Raw genomic sequence first — 12,181 nt, 5'->3', positions numbered from 1 at the left:
TAAAAGTATTTTTGCAAACAATATTTTCTTTCACCTAATTGGTATGAAGGCTGTAATGAGTCAAACAGCGAAATACTGTATATTGTAAATGCCAAGATGTAATGAATACATCAGTATCACATAGCCTGTACCAATAAATGTGTTACTGAAACAGACAACAGACTAAATGTGTTTACCTTATGACATGAATGTCCTGCTTTCTGTATGAATTTTCAGAGCTCTGCAACAAGTTTCAACTAAGGGGCTGTGAATTATGTAGGGCTTGTGTACTCTGTAGAGAATGTAGCTTTCTCATTTGTTCTCTTCTGACACTGTTTATGTCTGGTTGAACCACAAATAGACATAAATGTAGCACCGATTTGAGGGCTCACTTTAGGTGTGTTTGGTGGGTGGAGGGTGTGTGCCTAAACCTTCTTTTATAGAAAGACAGAATGAGAAATCGATGGCTGAGTTCTGGAATAAACGGTGGTAAAGGCAGACAGCTGATTTACATGGCACTGGCATTTTTGGCTTACGTATATTATTTAAGAATTATATTGCTTTTTTTTTTAAAGAAAGGATTCAAGGCTTACTTAAAATCATTCAGACCTAAATGAATTGGCAGTGCTTTTACTTTCTGGCCGGCACTGTTTCCCCGAGCTGCTCTCCTCTGTCCCTCTCTCTGGTCATAGGCTCTGTCTGCGACTGCCATCTCAACGCGGTCGTCTATTTGGGTGGGCAGGATGCCCAGGTACCTCTCAGGAGTCTTCACCTACATTGCTCATTAACCACCCTTCAGAAGGAAAAACCATCCTGCCACAATGTTCTCTGCTGCCTCGTGGTCCCGGCAAGGCCTGGGGAATGGTGATTTCTCTGCTGCTCTGAGGTGTCCCAGACGTCAGGGCTATAAAGGGATGTTGCTAGGCTAATTTGGCACTGCCCCTTCCAACAATGCAGCATGCATTTGGCAAAATTCAATGAGAGAGAGAGAGGGTGCCTGCGAGAGAGCGAGTGAGAGAGCTGCTCACTAATTGAGCTATTTAACAGACTGCAGAGCCACCTGGAAGGCAGCCAATCATTACTCAGTGTCTTAATAGTATAGAGACTCTTGAATCATTCCAAGTAAGAAGTTCCACATATTTGTTTGTTTGTTTTATTTTTGTTTGTCTTTTGGGGTGGTGTGGGAAGAGGAAGAGGGTGGGAATAAGAGCATAGAAAGCAGGGAGGATAAAAAGAGGGAGTAAACTGTACAGCACATGTAAATCCAGAATATGGAAGTATGAAAAGCCAGTGTGCATTCTAAGACTGGCAAGGAAATAATTTACAATGCCATAGGAAAAAAAAAGGAGGAGGGTTGGGATTTCTTACAGGACTCCATCTTTCTATAAAGTTTCTTTTTTTCTTCTCTTGGAATGGGTCAGCTTCTACCACACTGGTGAATTCTTCTGGCCATTTGTCAGTTGTTCTGAGTGGAGACTGACTTGTCTCCTGCCTCTTCGTGGGAAGGGCTGCAGGCTGGAGCTGCGCACATGCCCGCCATCACGGTTCCCTTTGGGGACGGCCCTTGGACAGGGAGGATTTGTTGATTGGCAAGGTGGCTGGAGTGAGAAGATTCTGCCAAGCCATACCCCTCTTTTCTTTCTAAACTTGGCTCTCAATTTCCCTTTTCCTGGAAGCTTCTGGGACTGCTCCCTCTCAATTTTCTCCTTTCAATTCTTTGTATGCACATTTTATACCCATGTATTCACATGGCGTGCATGACTACTCATTGATTCTTTTTTGACTCATCGGCGTTGGCTTCATCTTCCTCACCAGAAAAAGTAAGCCCACTCCATGAGGGGACCATGTCTTCTAATTATTTAATTATTTTCCCGTATACTCCTTTCTCTACTAGTGTGCTGTGCGCATTTATTAAGGTTTATTTACCAAACTACTGTGGAGAATGGTGGCTGTGAGATGAAGCTTCCCTTTTCTTAAAATCTTGGCCAAGCCATTAACACTCTCTGTGCCTCATTTTATCAATATTAAGAATAACTACAATGATGCATTTTCAAATGTTCTATGAAAATTAATGGATAATTAATGGCGACAGTGCAAGATAGTGATTAAGAGGGCTGGCTCTGGAGCCAGGCTCCCAGTTTGAATCCTGGATCTGCACTGACTCACTGCTCAATAATTATAATGCTCTAAATTTACCATTCAGTTTTAGGCTTAACAGTTATTGAATGTTTACTCCCTGCCAGCCACTGGTGACAAGCACTTTATGAGCATTCTTGTACTTCATCACTAGGACATCCCTATGAAATAGATACGGTTATTATTTCCATTTTGCACATGGGCAAGGACAGGCACTAACCTAGCGCTTGGGAATATGGTAGGCACTCAACGACCTTAGCAAAGCTAAAGCCATTTGATAAATTCAAAGTTTTGCTAAAAACAGAGAACCCCTTTAACTCTCATTTCTCCAGTCTCTTTTCACTTACCCTGGGTCTGTACTCTACAAGGTGACGCAAAACTGGCACAATGTAAATTCCGCCATGAGCACAGTTTACAGTGAAGGCAGAAATAAACAAAGTGAAGCCTGCCTCATGTTCTCGCCAACCCTGCTTTTCTCGTTCACTGCACTCCTATTTTAATGTCCCAGCCAAGGGCCCATAAAAGGGTTTTACCACTGAGGTTGGCTTCTCCTCAAACTGTCAGAACTATTGCCAAGTGTTACTGTCAAATAGTGGCACATCCTCTCCTTCTCAGAATTCTGAAATTCTCTATGGCTTCGAAAAAAGTACATTTGTATGTGTATGGGTTGTTTGTGTTTCTGTGTGTGTGTGTGCTCTCAGGCACTGGTCTAATGTATCAATGATTATATCAGTGGCTGAGCTTGTCTGAACACTGAATATACACCACTGAAGAGTCTAGGATTTCATGAGCAGTTGCTTATATGCTAAAAAAGTATTTCCATAGCTTAGTATTTTTGATACATGACCCTTCTGTAAATATTGCAATAATTCGTTTTATGTTTAAGTCACATATTTTTATTATTATTAAAATAGAATGCCATCGTCTATTCCTGAGTCACTTGTTTCTGTTTCCTAAAATTTCTAAGGTATCCAATACCAGGCCTTTAAGATCCCAAATCACTTTTAAAATGTACCCACTGTTATTAATTTTTGTTAAAAAAAAATCCTACTCTATGAGATTGAAAGGCAATTAGGATAATCCCACAGCAATTGGGCATTAGATACAGAGTGTATGTACAATAATCAATGTTGATTATTTTTGATATTTACACAAGAACATTTTCTGGAATAATTATATTCTCTACTTACTGACCACTTATTGTTCATTAAATCCTAATAACAGCTGAGGGAGGAGTTGTAGTTTCCATTTTACAAATGAAGACAATAAAGCTGAGATAAACAATTCCAACTGTTCAGGCCACATATTTGATAGGTGTCAGAGCTAATTTCATACGTGGGCTTTCTGACTTCTGTTTGAGCCTTTTAATGGCTATGCTATCTTGCCATTCAAGTCTTACAGTGAAAGCATTAGAAACTCATATATTGTGTACAGACTAGCAGGGGGTCAGATTATGCATCTGAGCTAAAATGCAGGATACCTAATTAAGTGAATTTCAGGTAAATAACAAATATTTACCAGAAAATAATATTTTCAGGTAGTATGTTTAGAAGCAAGTTGCATAAAATATATTTACATCGAAATTAGTCATTGTTTATCTGAAATTCAAATTTGACTGGGTGTCCAGTAGTTTCATTTGCTAAATCTGGCAACCCTAGTCTGGATGTACTCAGATAAAGAGGGGCAAAATAGATTATCTCTGTCTCAGCCTCACTGAAATTTCCTCTTGTATTTAAAAGAGGTTCTGAAGGATGACTGCAGCCTTTGCTGGTTATCCTTCTTTCTTGCCCTTTCTGTGATCGAGCCATTTTTTTTTTTCTTCTCTTGGAATCGGTCATCTTCTACCACACAGGGTGAAAGCCTCTGGTGTCAGAGGCAGCATCTCTGTAGCTGGGAGCTACAGAGGGCTGTCCCCTGCTGCTGAGGCCGGTGGAAGGCCCATCATGCCCCATGCCCTCCCAGGATGTGGACTTTGGTGGGTGCAGTGCCTAGGCTGGCCTTGCAAATGATTCTCGATTCTCCTGTCAAAGCTGCTGCATTGTCAGTGCCTGCAGAGATGGAGTGAGGGGACCACTTCAGAGTTCTTACCTTGCAGCCTCACATACAACATTTCAGCCAGGAGTCACTGAGGACTGAGCAGGAGAATAATCTGAGTATTAAGCAGCATGCTCTGCTTAGATGGCCTGTCCTTCCTGCCGCAACCCAGAGGACACTTGTCTCATTCCCATAGCCGGCTCCAGCTTTTGTGTGAAGAGGGCTCACCCACCATCCCCAAAGATATGTCTGGACATGTCAAGCATTCAGTGGGCCAGGGTTTATGCTCAGTCTGAATTCTCCTATAAGGCTGTCCTCAATTTATTACCTTTTCTGAGGGTTGGGGCCTCTTCTCTATCTCACTGAGCAGAGACATTGCATGGATGAAGGGCTATTTGCTGTTTTTTGGGGGATGAAAATAAATAACCATCAGATATGATTCTCCAAGGTACAGGCCAAAAAGGACACATGAAGGAGGCTCTGCAAAATCAGACAGGCAGATGTGTACAGCTAGCTCTTGCGGTTATCATCTGTCTGACTTTAGATGAGTTAAATTACTGAGTGCTCTAAATGTGCCCCAAGGGGTTAGCATCTCCAGTGATTCCTGAGCATTTGGGAAAATGGACATTCATGACCTGATACAAACTTTCAGGAATTCCATCAGAGCTGATTTAACCCCTGAGAGAGTCATACCGTCAACTTATTCTGCAATCCTTATGAGAAATCCTGGGATATGTGGAACGCAAAGCCTACCCCAGGGTTCCTCAAAATCTGCCAGTGATCTTAGTACTCTGGTAGCAAAATCTAGCCCCACACTGGCTTTGCTCAGGACCACATGCTGAGATGAATGTCACTGGGTTTGTGGGAAGTAACACAGCTGTGGCTTCATCTGGATTCTATCCAAGCTGGAGAGTTCTTGTCAGCTCAGTGACATCAGGCAAGTGCTGACCTCAGTTTCCTCATCTGTAAGTGCTAGATGATGCTTGCTTCCTAAACACCATTGTAATAACCTGTTACAGAGCTTCAATCATTTACTGAGAATTGAAAGTATTTTAATTCTATCATTATTACAGTCATTCTTACTAGCATTAGCATTAGAATTACACCAGCATAGGTATAGAGGCTACTTGGATACATGTTAGCAGATCTTTTGTAGAGCCTCTTCAGAGCTATGTTGGCCATAGGTAGCTGCTAATATCATGTGACTATTGAGCACTTGATATATTATGTGCTGCATATGTAAAATGCACACTGAATTTTGAAGACAGTGCAAAAATTAGAATTTAAAGCACTACATTAATACGTTATTATATTGTTATGTATTATGTTATTATATATTAAAATGACAATAATTTGAAAGTAGTAGGTTAAATAAATATATTGTTAAAGTTAACATCACCTGTTTCTTTGAATGTGGCTACTAGAAAATTAAAAATTACATATGTGGCTCCCATTTTTGGCTTACCTTGTATTTCCATTGGAAGTACTGCTCTAGGGAACTCAGGTCATAGGCCTAGAAAGAAATATAATTCCATTGAGCGCTTTTCTTTTTACTCAGTGATTTCCTCTTTGTGTTCCAGAGAGACTTGGTTCTGTATGATATATTTTTTTAAATATTGTTTTTGCCCTACTGAATAAAAGAAGGCAGAATTAGCAAGGATAATATATGTAGGTGGGACCAAGACAAATAATGAGAATAAAATTCACTCTATTAAGAGATGCTCAATATTCCTCTAAAACATTTTTAAAGCTTTTAACCTGGTCAAAAATTCAGATCAGGATGTACTTTTGATTCCAACATGGCAAGAAACCTTCAGTGTTAAAGACAAATTGCAAAGGGTACCAAATGGGATGATAGCACCTGGACATTTGCTAAAATATTTGAAGAGTTTTAGTATTGGCTCAGCTACTGAATTTTCATAGAAAAATAATCTAATATAGCATATGTATGATTGTGTGATTCCCAATTAAAATATTCAAGGTCTGTATTTGTGAGCCAAGATCCAATACCTTTTCCAACTTTTATAGAAAAGTGGAGAAAACCTGGAAATGCTTGATACATATTACACAGTATAAATAGGTGCTACAGTTTCCCTTTATTTACTAAGAATGTGAAATCTGGAGAAGCAGGTTTTTTTTTTTAAATAAACAGGAATACTACAATTATTTTTCTGCTTCACCTCTTTGCTCTATGCAATGCTGTTGAACTTGCCCTTTTAAAGATTAATCAAAGTCTGCATTTACAATTTGTTTAAGACTGTCACTATAATTTTGAGCTCATGTAATGTGAGAGGAATTAATTTGATTAAAACAAAATTAAACCATGTGTAATTCACAATAGCAGAACACATTTGCAGGCTTCCTCGTGACGCGGCTAGTGTTGAAAGATTTGCCAGGGGAGTTGTTTAGAATTAGATAGAAGGTGGCCAGGTGCAGTGGCTCACGCCTATAATCCCAGCACTTTGGGAGGCCGAGGTGGGCGGATCATGAGGTCAGGAGTTCGAGACCAGCCTGGCCAACATGGTGAATCCTTGTCTGTACTAAAAATACAAACATTAACTGGGTGTGGTAGCAAGCACCTGTAATCCCAGCTACTCGGGAGGCTGAGGCAGGATAATCAGTTGAGCACAGGAGGCAGAGGTTGCAATGAGCCAAGGTTGCACCACTGTACTCCAGCCTGGGCAACAAGAGTGAGACTGCATGGGGGTGGGGAAGAATTAGATAGAAGGTTCTATTCGTAGATTTCAATGCTAAATGCTAAGTGACTGTGACCAAGCATGTTGCTGCAACATGTGATATTATCATAATTACCATGTTTTATTAAAAATCTTAGAAAAGAAAGAGGTAATATAATCAAGAGAAACCCTGCTCTTTTATTCCTCACTCTTCAGCCCTATGGAATGGGTCCAGTTTTGCCTCTCCTCTTCTCTTCTTTCATTTCTCCGAGTAGGGCTAGTCTTTAGAGTTTGAGACAGGGTTGGGGTAGGGATAAGAGTGTCAGAGATATTCTTTCACATAGAGTTGTCCATTGGTGCTGGGGAGATGGTCCTGGTCTCATTCTTGGCTTGGTCTTGTTTCATCTGATGCTCATGGTCTCTTCTAATGTGCTGGCCTCTGCATAGGAGGTACGAGGGTTTCTTTAGGGTGGCCCTCTACTGAGGACTCCTTTCTCTGAGGGCACCCTCAGTCAATCTTCTCTAGCGGTGGACGTGTATGACTTGAATTTTCTTTCTTTCTTTTTTTTTTTTCTTTTTTTGAGACGGAGTCTTGCTCTGTCTCCAGGCTGGAGTTCAGTGGCACAATCTCAGGTCACTGCAACCACCACCTCCTGGGTTCAAATGACTCTCATACCTCAGCCTCCCTAGTAGCTGGCGTTACAGGCACGCACCATCACATCCAGCTAATTTTTGTGTTTTTAGTAGAGAAGGGGTTTCACCATGTTGACCAGAATGGTCTCGAACTCCTGACCTCACGATCCACCCCCCTCGGTCTCCCAAAGTGCTAGGATTATAGGCATGAGACACCGTGCCCGGCCATGACTTGCATTTTCGATAGCAAACTTTCTGCCAGCAAGTCGGGCACTGGTGTCCTCTCCTTCTGGACACTCCTCATCAAACCACAGGGTCTCATGGAGCCCCGTTTATTTGACTTTGGAGAAGAGAGGGGAGAATTTTTTCATTCCTGACCCACAGGTCTGTGAGGCCCCAACAGCGCCTCCATCCTTCTCTACTCTGCAGTTCTCTTAGGTAAACTGGGAAGGAGAGGATGGTCACTGGAGGGCAGCAGGACTGGTTCTGCCACTGCTTAACAGACAGAGGACAGTGTCTGGCCCTATGTTGTATCTTTTATCATTTTTCAGTTCAGGGTCTTGTAGTATATTCCAGCTCAAAATAAAAAATGTCAGTCATTATTCTGAGGATGTACTTGAGGAAATCATCAGTACCATTTATATTTTTATTTTCCTATTAGGCACTTGGTAGAACTGCATTTCCTTACTTTTCTGGAGTTAGGTAAGGCCATGTTTTAGCCAGTAATTATTTTATATTGGGAGGGAAGCTTTAAGAGCTTGAGTGTCATTTACTTGATTCCTGTATTCATTATCTAGCGACTGTGGAAGAATATGTCCACATGGAGACTCCATTGGGCCAGATCTTCATGTAGGATGAGCCAAGTCTCCCTGTGGTCTTTGTGTTGAATATGTGGTGTCAGTGGGAAATATATATTTTGTGTGTGAAAAACCACACAGAACTTTAAGTGATCTGTCATTGCAGCAAAATCTAGCTTAGCCTGACGAATACAATGTTGTTGCATTAAACATAAGCAGCCAGGTCAGAAGGTGATCAGGACTAGAAAATGCAGATCTACCATGCCCAGCACCACCTGCCCCATGCCTGTCCCCTCTCTGAGGCCCGGACCCCTTTGCCCATGTCCATCACATTATGTGGAAACATTGCCAGCATGTCTGACAAACTGTCCTATAAAGTTGCTGACATTGGTCTGGCCACCTAGGAACACAAGGCCCTGGACATTGCAGAGAGTGAGATACTGGATCTGATGTGTGTGTGGGATCTGCATTCGGCCTCCAAGCCACGGAAGGGCGTCCACATCGCTGGCTGCCCATATGTGACCATGGACACAGTCATCCTCACTGAGATCCTTGTCACCCTGGGTGCTGAAGTACAGTGGTTCAGCTGCAACATCTTCTCCACCCAGAAGCAGGTGGCAGCTGCCATTGCCAAGGCTGTCATTCCAGTGCATACCTGGAAGGGCAAAACAAGCAAGGAGTACCTGTGATGCATCCAGCAATCACTATACTTTGAAGATGCACCCCTCAACATGATTCTGGATGATGGTGGTGATCACACCAAATACTCACAACTCTTGCCGGACATCCAAGGCATCTCTGAGGAGACCACAACAGGGGTCCACAACCTACACAAGATTATGGCCAAAGGGAACCTGAAGGTGCCTGCCATCAACAACTCCATCACCAAGGGCAAGTTTCACAGCCTCTGAGACTGCCGTGAGTCCCTCATAGATGGCATTAAGAGGGCCACGGATGTGATGATTACCAGCAAGGTAGCCGTGGTAGCAGTCTATGGCGACATGGGCAAGGGCTGCGCCCAGGCCCTGTGGGGCTTTGGGACCCACTTCATCATCACCAAGATCGGCCCCATCAACTCACCGCAGGCTGCCATGGAGGGCTATGAAGTGACTGCCATAGATGAGGCCTGTCAGGAGGACAACATCTTTGTCACCACCACACGCTGTGTTGACATCATCCTTGGCCAGCACTTTGAGCAGATGAAGGATGATGCCATCGTGTGTAACACTGGTCACTTTGACATGGACATCAATGCCAAGTGGCTCAGTGAGAACTCTGTGAAGGTGACCCAGGCCCAGGTGGCCAGGACTGGCTGAAGAATGGCATGGCACCATCTGGCTGGTTGAGGGTCGGCTGGTCAGCCTGGGTTGTGCCATGGGCCACCCCAGCTTTGGGATGAGTGACCCCTTCACCAACAAGGTGATGGTGCAGATTGAGCTGTGCCCCCACTCAAACAAGTACCCTGGTGAGCTTCACTTGCTGCCCAAGTAGCTGGATGAGGCAATGGCTGAATCCCACCTGGGCAAGCTGAATGTGAAACTTGCCAAGCTGACCAAGAAGCAGGCCCAGTACCTGGGCGTGCCCTGTGATGGCCCCTTCAAGCTGGATCACTGCCACTACTGAGAGCCATGCCTGCCCTTCACCTTCCAGCTGCTGTCCTTGCACAGGGCCCGCCTCTCTTCCCTAAGAGCAAATGGCACCAAATTTGCGATTGGTTTGTCAGTGTCCCCTACAGACTTCCTGGTGCTGATCACTCAGTTTTTGGCCTCTGCTGCACCCCTCATACTGTTGCAAGTGTGGCAGGGGAAATGAAAGACTCCTCCTCAAGCCCTGGTCACGATGGAGGTACAAGGGAGACAGCCACAGGGAACCATGAGCTCAGTGGCCTTGGAACTGCTCACTGAGTCAGTCCTTCCTAAACCTGGACATCGGTAGTGGAGTCACAAAGCCCATGCACTTTACCCCCTAGGCCTTCACCTGGCCTGAGGACTTATACCCAAGTGCTTGGTTCAGGTTCCTCAGCCCATGACAGATGGAAGGAGCTATACTGAAGGGCAAGGAGGAACTGTTTGAAATTTCCTGAGAGCCTGGCTTAGTGCTGGGCCTTCTCTTAAACCTCATAACATTGAGGTTGCTACTTTTAGTCTCTATTTTACAGGCATTAGAATAGACTGCTAAGGGACAACAGTGAAAGGACAGAGAAGGGACAGCCAGAGGTTGAGAGGGGCCAGAAAAACACAAAGCCAGCATAGATCTGCCATCACTTTGTAACGAGAGGGTTCCTATCACAACCCTGGGTCCAAAAGAGACTAATCTGATTTATAATCCTTATATAATATTTATAATCTTAAAGCAGGAAGGTGAGTGAATAAAAATCTTGGTGCCTAAAAGAGTTTTGAGGCTTTATTTTATAAATAATCTACAGCCAACTCTGGGTGGTATAAGGGGGTATAGTCATGTACCGATAAAGCTTTGAGAAGACAAGGGGTGTTATGCAGTGTAAGGGCTGCAGGTAACCCCTAAGTTTGAAAGAATGAGTGAAGAGGGAGCTCTTGTCTTTTCAGAAATGTCTCTTGTAAATAATCTGTTTTTAACCCAACTTTAGACTGTCATTCAGTAGGTGAATTTAATTCATTTATAATTAAAAAAAGAAGAAGATGCAGGTCTTCTCTATGTGAGATGCTAAGAGGTACCCAGACGGTGCCTAGCATTGTTCTTAGAAGAGCAAGAACCTGTGCAAAGGAAATTGACAGCAATGGAGTTAAAGTCACACAGGGGTAAGTTACAGTCTTTACATCTGTTTCGATGCCTTGCATATCCAGGTTTACATTTTCTGCCCTTGCCATATCTTCTTTCCTTTAGAGTTATTTCTATGATGAATTTAAACTTATAATGATTTATTAGCTACTATTAGTATTTTTTTTTTTTTTAGTTTATCTATGTTGCCTTTAAGGAGCTGTATTTATGATTGTGAATTCTGGTAGCAAGTAATAAACATATCCATGTATGTAAACAGAGCAAGGTGGATTTTGAGGGGTTGGATATGTGGTGATCTAATTGGCCTCAAGGCAGTCAGAGATATAGCTTGGCAAGCAAGCCAGTGGAGGTAACATCTCCCACCATGGAGTCAGCAAATACGGCTCTTTGCATGGCATCATTGTGAATGCATTTGTGCTAAGTACATACCTAAGTGATTATACACAGAAATATCCTAAAGCATAATCTTTCCCCTGTAAAAACTGATTAAAACAGTGACATGGATATCTTTTTCAAAGCACACTTGAGAGAAAGAAACTGTGACCTGCTCAGCTGTGTTTCTGCCTTCTCAGGTTGCGCTACCAGGCATCCGCTGGGGTCCAGGTCTAGCTGCTTGAATATTCAATGTCTGAGTATATTGCTTAGTTTTTCCTGCTTTTTGAGCCAAATGTGTGATAGAAATCATCCTGCCCTTCATTTTGCCATGTTCCTGAGGCATAACATGGAATAAAACATTCAAGAATTGTACATGGGTGTCATTCTCTAAATATAAAATCATAGGCCACACGATTAATTATTATTCTGAATATTGGCAGTTCAGATGAAATGTTATTAATTATTCTGAATATTGGTACTTTAAATGGAAGGTTGTTTTCAGCAAAAAACTACCTACTGCAAAATAATTCATGGTCCAACAGGCATTGGCCATGTGGAACTAAATCTGCGAGAATCTCAAGTCTCAAACTGCTGCTAAAAGTTGCAAAATTGAATGGGCAAGTAAGTATGGTCATTAAAATTTAAGTAGATGAAAATTGGATAATTGCATGCTTCTTTTTTTTATCTTGACACACATTATATTAAAAGTTACTATATGGAAGAACCATTTTCTTGGGAAATAAATAGATGAGATGATTAAACAAGTGACTATTTCTAAATCATATTAGTGGGAGA

The 12,181-nt window shown here is 42.5% G+C and overlaps 1 pseudogene; it reads left to right on the top strand.

Annotated features, from left to right (window-relative positions):
- The first annotated feature begins 8,607 nt into the window (after positions 1 to 8,607).
- Positions 8,608 to 9,877, top strand: LOC116534707 (annotated as a pseudogene).
- The last annotated feature ends 2,304 nt before the right edge of the window (positions 9,878 to 12,181 follow it).

This window comes from Sapajus apella, unplaced genomic scaffold, assembly GCF_009761245.1.
Source record: "Sapajus apella isolate SASKATOON/1434 unplaced genomic scaffold, GSC_monkey_1.0 scaffold89, whole genome shotgun sequence".
Taxonomy (NCBI): domain Eukaryota; kingdom Metazoa; phylum Chordata; class Mammalia; order Primates; family Cebidae; genus Sapajus; species Sapajus apella.
The sequence above is the reverse complement of the archived record's forward strand: the minus strand, read 5'-3'. Positions and strand labels throughout refer to the sequence as shown.